This window comes from Antechinus flavipes, chromosome 2 (assembly GCF_016432865.1).
Source record: "Antechinus flavipes isolate AdamAnt ecotype Samford, QLD, Australia chromosome 2, AdamAnt_v2, whole genome shotgun sequence".
In the NCBI taxonomy this organism is placed as follows: domain Eukaryota; kingdom Metazoa; phylum Chordata; class Mammalia; order Dasyuromorphia; family Dasyuridae; genus Antechinus; species Antechinus flavipes.
Window position 1 is genome coordinate 47,748,845 of NC_067399.1, and position 11,192 is coordinate 47,760,036.

Genomic DNA, 11,192 nt, shown 5'->3' on the forward strand with positions numbered 1-11,192 from the left:
AGATTTGCCTTTTTTTTCTTCTATCCCCATTGCTTAGTACAATGTTTGGAACACAGTAGGCATTTAATAAATGCTTGTTGGTTTGACTCTACTTGATTTGATTTATAATGTGGCTTGTGAATCTCTTTATATATTTTATACACTGACTCCCTGGGCTACATACAAACATGCACATACTAAAAAAATTTTTTACTTGAAATTTTGATTTCCTTAAAATTATCCTTCTATATCTCTTCTCTTTTTTAGTGCTAAACCTGCAGGAGAAATGAACACCTATCTAATTGTACATCTTCATATGCTCATTATTTCTCAACCCTTTGCCATCAAGATTCTGACCCCATTGCTCAACTGATAATGACTTCTTTCGAGGCTCCTGACATTCCCAATTTTAAAATCTAATGCCCCTTTATCAGTTTCTGTTCTAAATCTCTTTGAAATTTTGACACTGTTGACTATCCCCTACTTAATAATGTCCTCTCTTTACTAGATTCTCATGATACCACTCTGGCATAATTCTTTTATTTGCTGTCGGACCTTTCTTCAGTTTCTTCTTCTTTTTTTTTTTCCTGGTTCAGTAGCTTATTAGGCTTCTTCTTTTTTTAATTTTTATTTAATAATTACTTTATATTGACAGAATCCATGCCAGGGTAATTTTTTTACAACATTATCCCTTGCACTCGTTTCTGTTCTGATTTTTCCCCTCCCTCCCTCCATCCCCTCCCCTAGATGGCAAGCAGTCCTATATATGTTGGATATGTTGCAATATATCCTAGATACAATATATGTTTGCAGAACCGAACAGTTCTTTTGTTGCACAGGGAGAATTGGATTCAGAAGGTATAAATAACCCGGGAAGAAAAACAAAAATGCAGATAGTTCACATTCGTTTCCCAGTGTTCTTTCTTTGGGTGTAGCTGCTTCTGTCCGTCATTTATCAATTGAAACTCAGTTAGGTCTCTTTGTCAAAGAAATCCACTTCCATCAAAATATGTCCTCATACAATATCGTTGTCGAAGTGTATAATGATCTCCTGGTTCTGCTCATTTCACTTAGCATCAGTTCATGTAAGTCTCGCCAGTCCTCTCTGTATTCATCCTGCTGGTCATTTCTTACAGAACAATAATATTCCATAACATTCATATACCACAATTTACCCAACCATTCTCCAATTGATGGGCATCCACTTCAGTTTCTTCTTAACATTTTGTGATTTCATGTGATTTTGTGATTTCATTCATATTTTTACCATCAACTTGCTTTCACTGAGACTTGAGGTTCCCCAGATGACTCAACAACTCTAATCATCCTTGCCAACACTCAGCATAGAACTGGAATATTGTTTGCTTCTCAGATGTATTTCCAGATTCTCCTTCTGTTCTGTGCTGGACCCATCACTCAGCAATATCTCCTTCTTTCAAGTTCATTCAATTAAAAACTTTTTTTTCCAGTTAAAATTTTCTCTCCCATTTAAATCATGGAACTTATTGTCTACCAGTGACCAGTTTTTTCTTCCTCCTTTATTAAGGAATTTAGCACCTGAGAAACTATCTTCCTTTTTCCTGATCTTATTCTAGGGGACTTAAGCATCCATATAAGCATGGATGCTTAAACTTCCAAATCTCCCAATTTCTTCATCTCCTTAATGGACCTTGTGATCTATTCCACCTCCATTCCACCTCAGCCTCAATATAGGGATGGTCCTAACCTAGCTCTTGTCATCAGTTATTCCAAACTCTCTTTTCTTTTTCTCTGTCTTATTTTTACCTCCTGTAAAAGAGGTAACATTTCTCTCTGACAAGAACAAAATATGCCCTCCATTCCTTCACATCCATCTTCTTCAATTTTCATTCTCCTTCCCCTCTTCCATTCTTCAGCCTCTCTGGATTGACTCATTCTTTCCCTATTGCCTTTAAATATATTTCTCTCACACATTCTTTTTTTGTTGTTTTATTTTGTTTGTTTATTTGTTTATAGCTTTTTAATTTTCAAAATGTATGCATGGATAATTTTTCAACATTGATCCTTGCAAAACTTTGTGTCCCAAATTTTTCCCTCCCTTACTCCCAACTCCCCCTCCTAAATGGCAAGTAATCCAATATATGTTAAACATGTTAAAAATATAATTGAATCCAATATATGTATACATATTTATACAATTATTGTGCTGTACAAGAAAAATCAGACGAAAAAGGAAAAAAATGAGAAAGAAAACAAAATGCAAACAAATAACAAAAAGAGTGAAATTGCTATTGTGATCCACACTCAGTTCCCACAGTCCTCTCTCTCTCTCTGCATACAGATGGCTCTCTTCATCACAAGATCATTGGAACTGCCTCAATCATCTCATTGTTGAAAAGAGTTACATCCATTAGAATCAATCTTCATTTAATCTTGTTATTGCAGTCATACATTCTTTAAAAAAAACTTCAAAAAGACACTCTCATTCCCTCAAGTTATTGTTCTAAATCTCTCTTCCCTTTCTCAGACAAACTTTTAGAAAAGAATTGTATATAGATTCATTTCCTCTTTTTTGTCTCTCAGTCCTTAAGCCTTTATATTTGACTTCTGATTACATGACTCTACTGAAACTGAGTTAGTAATGTTAAGTGTCAATGTGAATGGCATGAATTTTTTCATAAAATGGAAGTGGATAGCAAAGTGAATTAAAAGCCAGAATCCTACAGTATGTTATTTACAAGAAACACTTTGAAGCAGAGAGATACATACAGACTAAATGTAAAAGGCTGGAGCAGAATTTTTATATTTCAGTTTAAGTAAACAAAAGTAGGAATAGCAATACTGATCTCAGATCAAGCAAAAGCAAAAACAGATCTAATTAACAGAACTAAGGAAGAAAACTACATCTTGGTTAAAGGGTACCAAAGATAATGAAGTAATATCAGTACTAAACATATGCATCAAGTGGTATAGCATCCAAATTCTTGGAGAAGTTAAGTGAGGTGCAAGAAGAAATAGACACCAAAACTATACTCATGGGGGATTTCAACCTCCCTTTATCAGAACTAGATAAATCTAAGCACAAAATAAATATGAAAGAAGTTAAGAAAGTGAATACAGTTTTAGAAAAGTTGCATATGAGAGACCTTTGGAGAAAATCGAATAAGGATATAAAAGAATATACCTTTTTCTCAGTGATACATGGTTCCTACACAAAAATTATCTTAGGGCACAAAGTCCTCACAATCAAATGCAGAAAGGCAGAAATAGTAAATGCATCCTTTTCAGATCATGATGCAATAAAAATTACATGTAATATGGGAAAAAAAGACTAAAATTTAATTGGAAACTAAATAATCTAATTCTAAAGAATGAATGGGTCAAGCAACACATCATAGAAACTATGAACAATTTCATCCTAGAGAGTCACAATAATGAGTGAAAACATAAGGGATGTAGCCAAAGCAGTAATTAGGGGAAATTTTATATCTCTAGATGCTTACTGGAATAAAATAGAGAAAGAGAAGATCAATGAATTGAGCATACAACTAAAAAACTAAAAAAAGAACAAATTAAAACTCCCTAAGTAAATACCAAATGAGAACTTCTGAAAATCAAAGGAGAGATTAATAAAATTGAAAGCAAGAAAATTATTGAACTAATAAACACAGCTAGGCATTGATTTTATTAAAAACCCCTAACAAAATAGATAAATCTTTGGTTAATTTGATTAAGAAAATGAAAGAAGGAGAAAACCAAATTATCAGTATCAACAATAAAAAGGAGTGAACTTACCACCAAAATGAAAGTAAAGCAATAATTAAGAGTTATTTTGCCCAATTATATGCCAATAAATCTGGTAATCTAAGTGAAATTGTTGAAACCATGCAAAAATATTGGTTGCCCAGATTAATTGATGAGGAAATCAATAACTTAAATAGTCCCATTTTATTTTATTTTATTTTAAGTTACCAGACCTCTGTTTTAATAACTCATTTTTTAAGCTAAAACCAAATCAAATTCAGGTTTAAATTTCTAGCAATGTTTCAATATTTACACAAAAATGTCTAAGATCTCGTGCTTAAAGTAAACAATTTCACAATTCTAGCACATACCATTTAATAGTTACCATTTCATGTAATTGTAATTGTAAGAGATTCATCATATGAAATTTAAACTCATCTTGATATCTAAGGAGGTAATTTTAAGCTCAGCATTCCCAGTCTAAATCATTAGAAGTTGTTCCTACTTAACAAAGTTGGAGATTATCAGTAAATTCATCCTTCATTGCAACCAATGAAACTCGTTATTTTGCAGGGATAATAATCTTACTAACAAAATAGTTTGAAGAAGCCTGATGAACTTACATTTTAGGAGGAATTCCAGAAAAAAAGGTCCTCTTCACTTACTATCTGTATATATATATATTTTTGTCATCAGCTTTCTTTGTTCTCTTGTACTCCCCCACTTCAGCTCCTCAAATTCAGAGCTGTATCCTCTCAGATCTCCAGGCTTTTAGAAAGCAAACCTGATCCAGATATTTTTTTTTCTTTTAGTCCAGTTTGTACTTAGTCATAAGCCGAATCTTTGTTCTACAATTTTAGAAAGAAACCATTACCTTTTGACTGTTTTTGCCAGTCCACTCAAATCTTTTTCCCTTTCCTCCGCCAATCAGAAAAGATTTGAGAACTAGACTGTTAACTGCCAGCTTTTAAGAGCAGCCAAGTGCTTTTCTGTTTTTCCCCAAATTCCCAAACCCTTAAATCTTTTGTTAACACAGTCAGTGCAAAGGGATTACCATTTTCATGTCCCTTTTGTGGACTTTGATTAGAGTTCTTTTAAAACTGCTTTACTATTGTATCCCAATTAATATGATATTGAATAATAATGGTGATAGTGGGCAATCTTGCTTCACTCCAGATCTTACTGGGAAAGATTCCAGTTTTTCCCCATTGCATATGATGCTTACTGATGGTTTTAAATATATGCTCCTGACAAATAGTCCCATTTTAGAAAAAGAAATGGAACAAGCCATTAATGAACTCCCCAAGAAATACTCTCCAGTGCCAGCTGAATTTCCAAGTGAATTCTACCAAATAGTTGATGAATAATTTATTCCAATACTGTATAAGCAATTTGGAAAAATAGGGGAAGAAGGAGTCCTACCTAATTCCTTTTATGACACAAATATACTGCTGATACTTAAACCAGAAAGGACTAAAACTGAGAAAGAAAATTGTAAACCAATTTTCCTAATGAATATTGACGCAAAAATCTTAAATGAAATATTAGCAAAGAGATCACAGCAACTTATCTCCAGGATAATACATTATGACCAAGTAGGATTTATTTAGCAATGCAGGATGGATTCAATATCAGAAAAAGTATCAGCATAATTGACCTCATAAATAATCAAACTAACAGAAATCATATAATTATATCAACAGATGCAGGAAAAGCATTTAATAAAATGCAACAACCATTCCTAATAAAAATACTAGAGAACAAAGAAATAAATGAAGTTTTCCTTAAAATGATAAGTAGCATTTACCTAAAACTGTCAGCAAGTATTATATGTCATGGGAATAATCTAGAAGCATCAGATTACCCATTATCATCACTACTATTCAATATTGTACTAGAAATGTTAGTTTTAGCAATAAGAGAGAGAAAAGAAATAGAAAGAATTAGAGTAGATAATGAGGAAACAAAATCATCACTCTTTGCAGATGATATGATGGTATTCTTAGAGATTCCTTAGCGAATCAACTAAAAAACTACTGGAAACAGTTAACAACTTTAGCAAAGTTGCAGGATATAAAATAAACCCATATAAATTATCAGCATTTCTATATGTAGCCACAAAGTCCAGCAGCAAGAAATAGAAAGAGAATTTAAAATAAAATTTTAAAATTCCAAAAATATTTTGGAATCTACCAGACAAGAAAAAGCCAGAAACTATATTTCCAGGCTTTTCTGAAATCAGCCTACTCATTGTTTCTCATAAAACACTAATATTCCATTATATTTATATACTATAACTTAATCAACTCTTCCCCAATTGATGGGCATCAATTCAGTTTCCAGTTCCTTGCCACTACAAAAAGAGTTGCTACAAATATTTTTGCATATATGGATCCTTTTCCTTCTTTTATGATCTTTTTGGGATATAGACCCAACAGTGACACAGCTGGATCAAAGGATATATAGTTTAATATAATAAAATTACCCATTTTGCATTTCATAATATTCTCTAATTTTTATTACATTGAATTAAAAAGGTTTTGTACAATGCAGCCAAGATCAGAAGGAAAGCAAAAAGCTGGAGAAAAAAAATTTACATTTAATGTTTCTGACAAAGCCTTCATTTCTAAAATATGTAGAGAACTGACTTAAATACAAGCCAGTCCTCAATTGATAATAGTCAATTGATAAATAGACAATATGAAGAGACAATTTTCAGATAAATTAAAGCCATTTCTAGTCATATGAAAAAATGCTCCAAATCACTAGTGATTAGAAAAATGCAAATTAAGACAACTCTGAAGTATTACTTTACACCTCTCAGATTGACTAAGGGGACAGGAAAAGATAATGATAAATGCTGGAGGAGATATGAGAAAAGTGGGACACTAATAAATGGAATTGTGAACTGATCCAACCATTCTGGAGAACAATTTAGAACTATGCCCAAAGAGCTATAAAACTTTACATACATATCTTTTGATCCAGCAGTGTCACTATTGGGTCTGTATCTCAAAGAGATCATAAAAGAAGGAAAAGGATCCACATGTACAAAATATAACAACTCTTTTTATAGTGGCAAGGAACTAGAAACTGAATGGATGCTCATCAGTTGGGGAATAGTGAGTAAGTTATAGTATATAAATATAATAAAATATTGTTGTTTTATAAGAAACAATGAGCAGGCTGGTTTTAGAAAATCCTGGAAAGACTTACATGATTTGATGCTAAGTGAACTGAGCAGAACCAAGAGAACATTATATACAGCAACAAGAAGATTATGTGATGATCTTCTCACCAATGAGATGATTCAAAGCAATTTTAATATACTTGTGATGGAAAGAACCATCTGCATCTAGAAAGAGACCTGTGGAGACTGAATGTGGATCAAAGCATAGTATTTTCACCTTTTGCTGTTGTTTATTTGCTTGTTTTTTTCTTTCTCTTGTTTTTTTCTCTTGATTTTTTTGGGCAACATGAAGAATATGAAAATATGTTTAGAAGAACTGCATATGTTTAACCTATATTGAATTGTTTGCTGTCTAAGGGAGGAGGGAAAGAGGAAGAAGGGAGAAAAATTTGGAACACAAGGTTTTGCAGAGGTGGATGTTGGAAACTATCTTTGCATATAATTGGGAAAATAAAAAGCTATTTAAACGTAAATTAAAGGGGGAAAAGGTCATCATGTATAACAGAAATTTTTTAAAGAAAAAATAGCATTTTTAAAAGTCAGTAAAACTAATAATTTATTGAAAAAATCAATAGATGCAAATGTTCTATACCTGTGGACCTCCAACTTCTACAGAGGAGTATCTTCTCTTTTTTTCTTTTAATGAATGTTTATTGAAAAGTATTTACATTACTTTTGTGTATTATTATTTATTAACATTGTTTAAACCTAACTTTCTGTGACTAGAAATTGTTTGAATGCAGGATGTTGCCCTGACCTCAGTAACTTTCCAGGCTACAGAGAGGTGCAAGGAATTTTGGGTTCCCTCAGGTCCTGGGATCCATCCCAAACATTCTTGTTTGGGGTCTTGTTTTGGTTCCTTTTGTATTTTGGCTTTGCCCAAATTTTGTTGAATGTTTGCATTTATTCATATCCATCTCAATCTATCTTATTTTCAAGTTGCCCTTTTGGTAAAATTGCTTTTATGTGTACGTGCGTGTTCCTTGACCTAAATCCCACATAATGTAAACTTTTCAGAATCTGCATGAGTTAGAGTTATACTGACTTTCTGATTGGCTGTCCTCTACTAAATGATCTAATAAATTTCTAAACTTATTTCAAACTTTGATATTTGTTCTCACAGATATCACGTTTCTCAGTGTCTCCCCTCTCCCCAAGAAGTTCCCTTTACTTTTTTCCTTAAAGCTTCTTATATTTAAAATGTGAGAGAATTTATATGGTCAGATGAGGTGCAACAAATTTCCTGTTATTGGGGGAATCTTCAAACATGAGCTAAATGACAACTTTCAGGAATGTCACACAAGAAATTCACATAACAGAGAGGGTGTCTTCCAAGGCCTCCAAAGTCACTTATTAGAGGCAGGGAGGCAGAATGTATGGAGCCATTAGAAACTATAGTCCCATCACTATCATCCTCCTCCTTAACTGTCCCCAAGCAGAAATCTGGACCATTCAGCACATCATTTCTAAGCAGTTTTTTGGTCAAGAATATTCCTTTTTCCATGACTTCAGGAGGGATCTTCTTGCATTAGAGGAGGGGGACGGGGCAGGAATCACACTTGTTTGTAAATTTGTAATATTTATATTTTGGGGAGTTTTATGATCATTTCTCTTTTCATTTATTTGTAATAGTCACTGTAGGGTGTAAGAACACTGAAAAGGTATGGCTAAGTTATAAAGGGCTTTGAATCCCAAACAGAATATTTTGTATTTGCTTCCGCAGGTGATAGGGAGCTTCTGGAGTTTAATGAGTGAGTGGAAGGTGATCAGACATCTTTTCCTATTTTTCCAATCTTGTTATAAAATCACAAAGACATAACAGAACCAACCTTAAGCCCTTTGTCTAATTAAATTCTCTCTATCATTCCTAATGATAGGACTCCGAGGGGACATATCATCTCTCCACGTTAAAACATAGTTTATTCTTGAATTGTTGTTAAATTGTTTCAAACATGCTTAACTCTTTGCAATCCTATTTGGGGTTTTCTTGATAATACTAATGGGGTAGTTTGCCATTTCCTTCTCTGGTTCTGATCTTTTAATCATAAATGCTTGGAATTCTTCTATTTCACTGAAAATCCATTTCCCTTCTGAAATATTATATATAATTTTGCTGGATAAGTTATCTCACTTATGGGAGCAAACTTACAACTTTTGTAAAAACTTATTACCTTAAAGCCTTTTATACTATAAGGGGGGAAAAATTCCAATTTTCTCTCTCTCCTCCTTCCCCTTCTTCTCCTTCCCTTTTCTCTCCCCTCTGAGGAGTCATAGTAGAGTGAAGTACATATGTACTTCAGATAAATCTTTTTAAATGCATGCAATAAATACACTGGATTATAAAGGAAACCAATAATGTATTAAAAAAAAACTTATTACCTTCACTCGCTAGAATATTGTATTTCAAGCTCTCCACTCCTTTGAACTGATGATTGCTAAATCATATGTGATCCTGACTTTAGTTTCTCTGCACTTAATTTTTTTTTTCCTGGCTGCTCTTAGTATTTTTTCTTTGATAAGGCTGCTTTGGATTTTGGATATAGTGTTTCTGGGAATTTTCATTTTGAGATTTCTTTCAGGAGGTCATGAGTAGATTCTATTTCCACTTCTCTCTCTCCTTTAAGAGATTTGTTGTGGTTCAGTTGTTTTTTAGTCATGACTAAAACCTCTTTGTGACCTCATTTGGGATTTTCTTGGCAAAGATACTGAAGTGATTTGCTGTGTTCTGCTCCTGCTTATTTTACATTTAGGCAATTTTACAATTTAGGCAAATTACAAATTACAATTACAATTTAGGCAAAAAGAGTTAAGTGACTAGACTAGGATCACACAACTAGTAAGTGTCTGACATAAAATTTGAACTCAGGTTTTCCTGACTCCAGGCCTGGTACTGATCCCATGGTGACATCTAGTAGCTTTCCTAATCTATTTATTTAGGTTTATATTTATTTCTGTAAAAAAGTCCTTTGTTCACATATTCAAATACATAATGTCTTAGTGTATTCCTAAACATTTTATACTTTCCCTAGCTTTATGATTGTAATTTCTCTTATTCTCTTCCTACTAGGTTTTATTAGTAACAGAAAGGCTGATGTGTTGTACATGGATCTGTACTTTATATTCTGTTATTCTGCTTCAATTAATTTTTCATTTGTTTCTATGGCTTTCTAAGTAGACCCACTGTAATGCCAGAGAAACTGAGGCAAAATAGAGATCAGAGAACAATTTAATAATTTGTTTAATGGAGACATTTACTGGGACCAAATGGATCCATGGTTTGGTCCTAGGGTTGAATGAGACTATCATCTCCAAGAATTCAGCATCCAGCCAGCACCCTGCAGCCAATGTGAGTGCTCAATGACCTATTTATATGCAGTAGCTAAACAAAGGCAGGAGAGTGGAGTCCAAACTCTGGTGAACGGGAATCTCCAGGCAGGAACCTTGATGTAGGCTCTGACAGATTTGAGGGTAGGACCATAAATTCTTACAAGCTGGGAGTTAAGAAAGTGACTAGAGACAGAATGTCTGAAGTCCCCCTTTCTGAGTTTACATATTGACAATTTATAACCTTAGAGCAAATAGCCCTGAGTTATATCAGTCTTCATGAACAGAGAGGGGTTTGCAACTAAGGGGATTGAGGCAGAACAATTTAGGAAACTGAGGCAAAACCAATTTAGGGAAATTGAGTCAGGATAATTAAAAGAGAACTGTGGCACACCATCACCATCTGCAAAAAGCAGTATTTTGTTTTCCTTTGTTTATACATATTTCCTCAATTTCTTTTTTGTCCTATTGCTCAGTTAGCATTTCTATCACTGAGGCAAATAACAATGGTGATAGCAGACATTGATGTCTTATCCCTGGTATTACTGGAAAGACCTCTACTTTATTGCGTATTATGTTGGTTCTTAGCTTTAGAGAGATACTGTTTGCTTTACTAAGGAAAATGTTTTTTCTATGCTTTTAAAAGTTTTTTTAAAAACAGAAATGGCTCTTGTATTTTCCCCAAAAAATGTTTCTGTAGACAATCAGATAGTCATGTGATTTTAAAAATTAGTGGTCAATTAAGTAATTAAAATTAGTATCATTTATTAAGCTTAATTTTCCTAATACCAAATTAACTTTGCATTCCTGGTAAAAATCTACCTGATTATAGTGCACAGACTCTTTGACATGTTGCTGTAGTCTTTGCTCATGTTTCATTTTAAATGTTTACCTTATATTCACTAGGGATTTTGTTCTATAATTTTATTTCTCTATTTTATCTCTCCCTAGCTTAGGTGTCAAGACCATATTCATA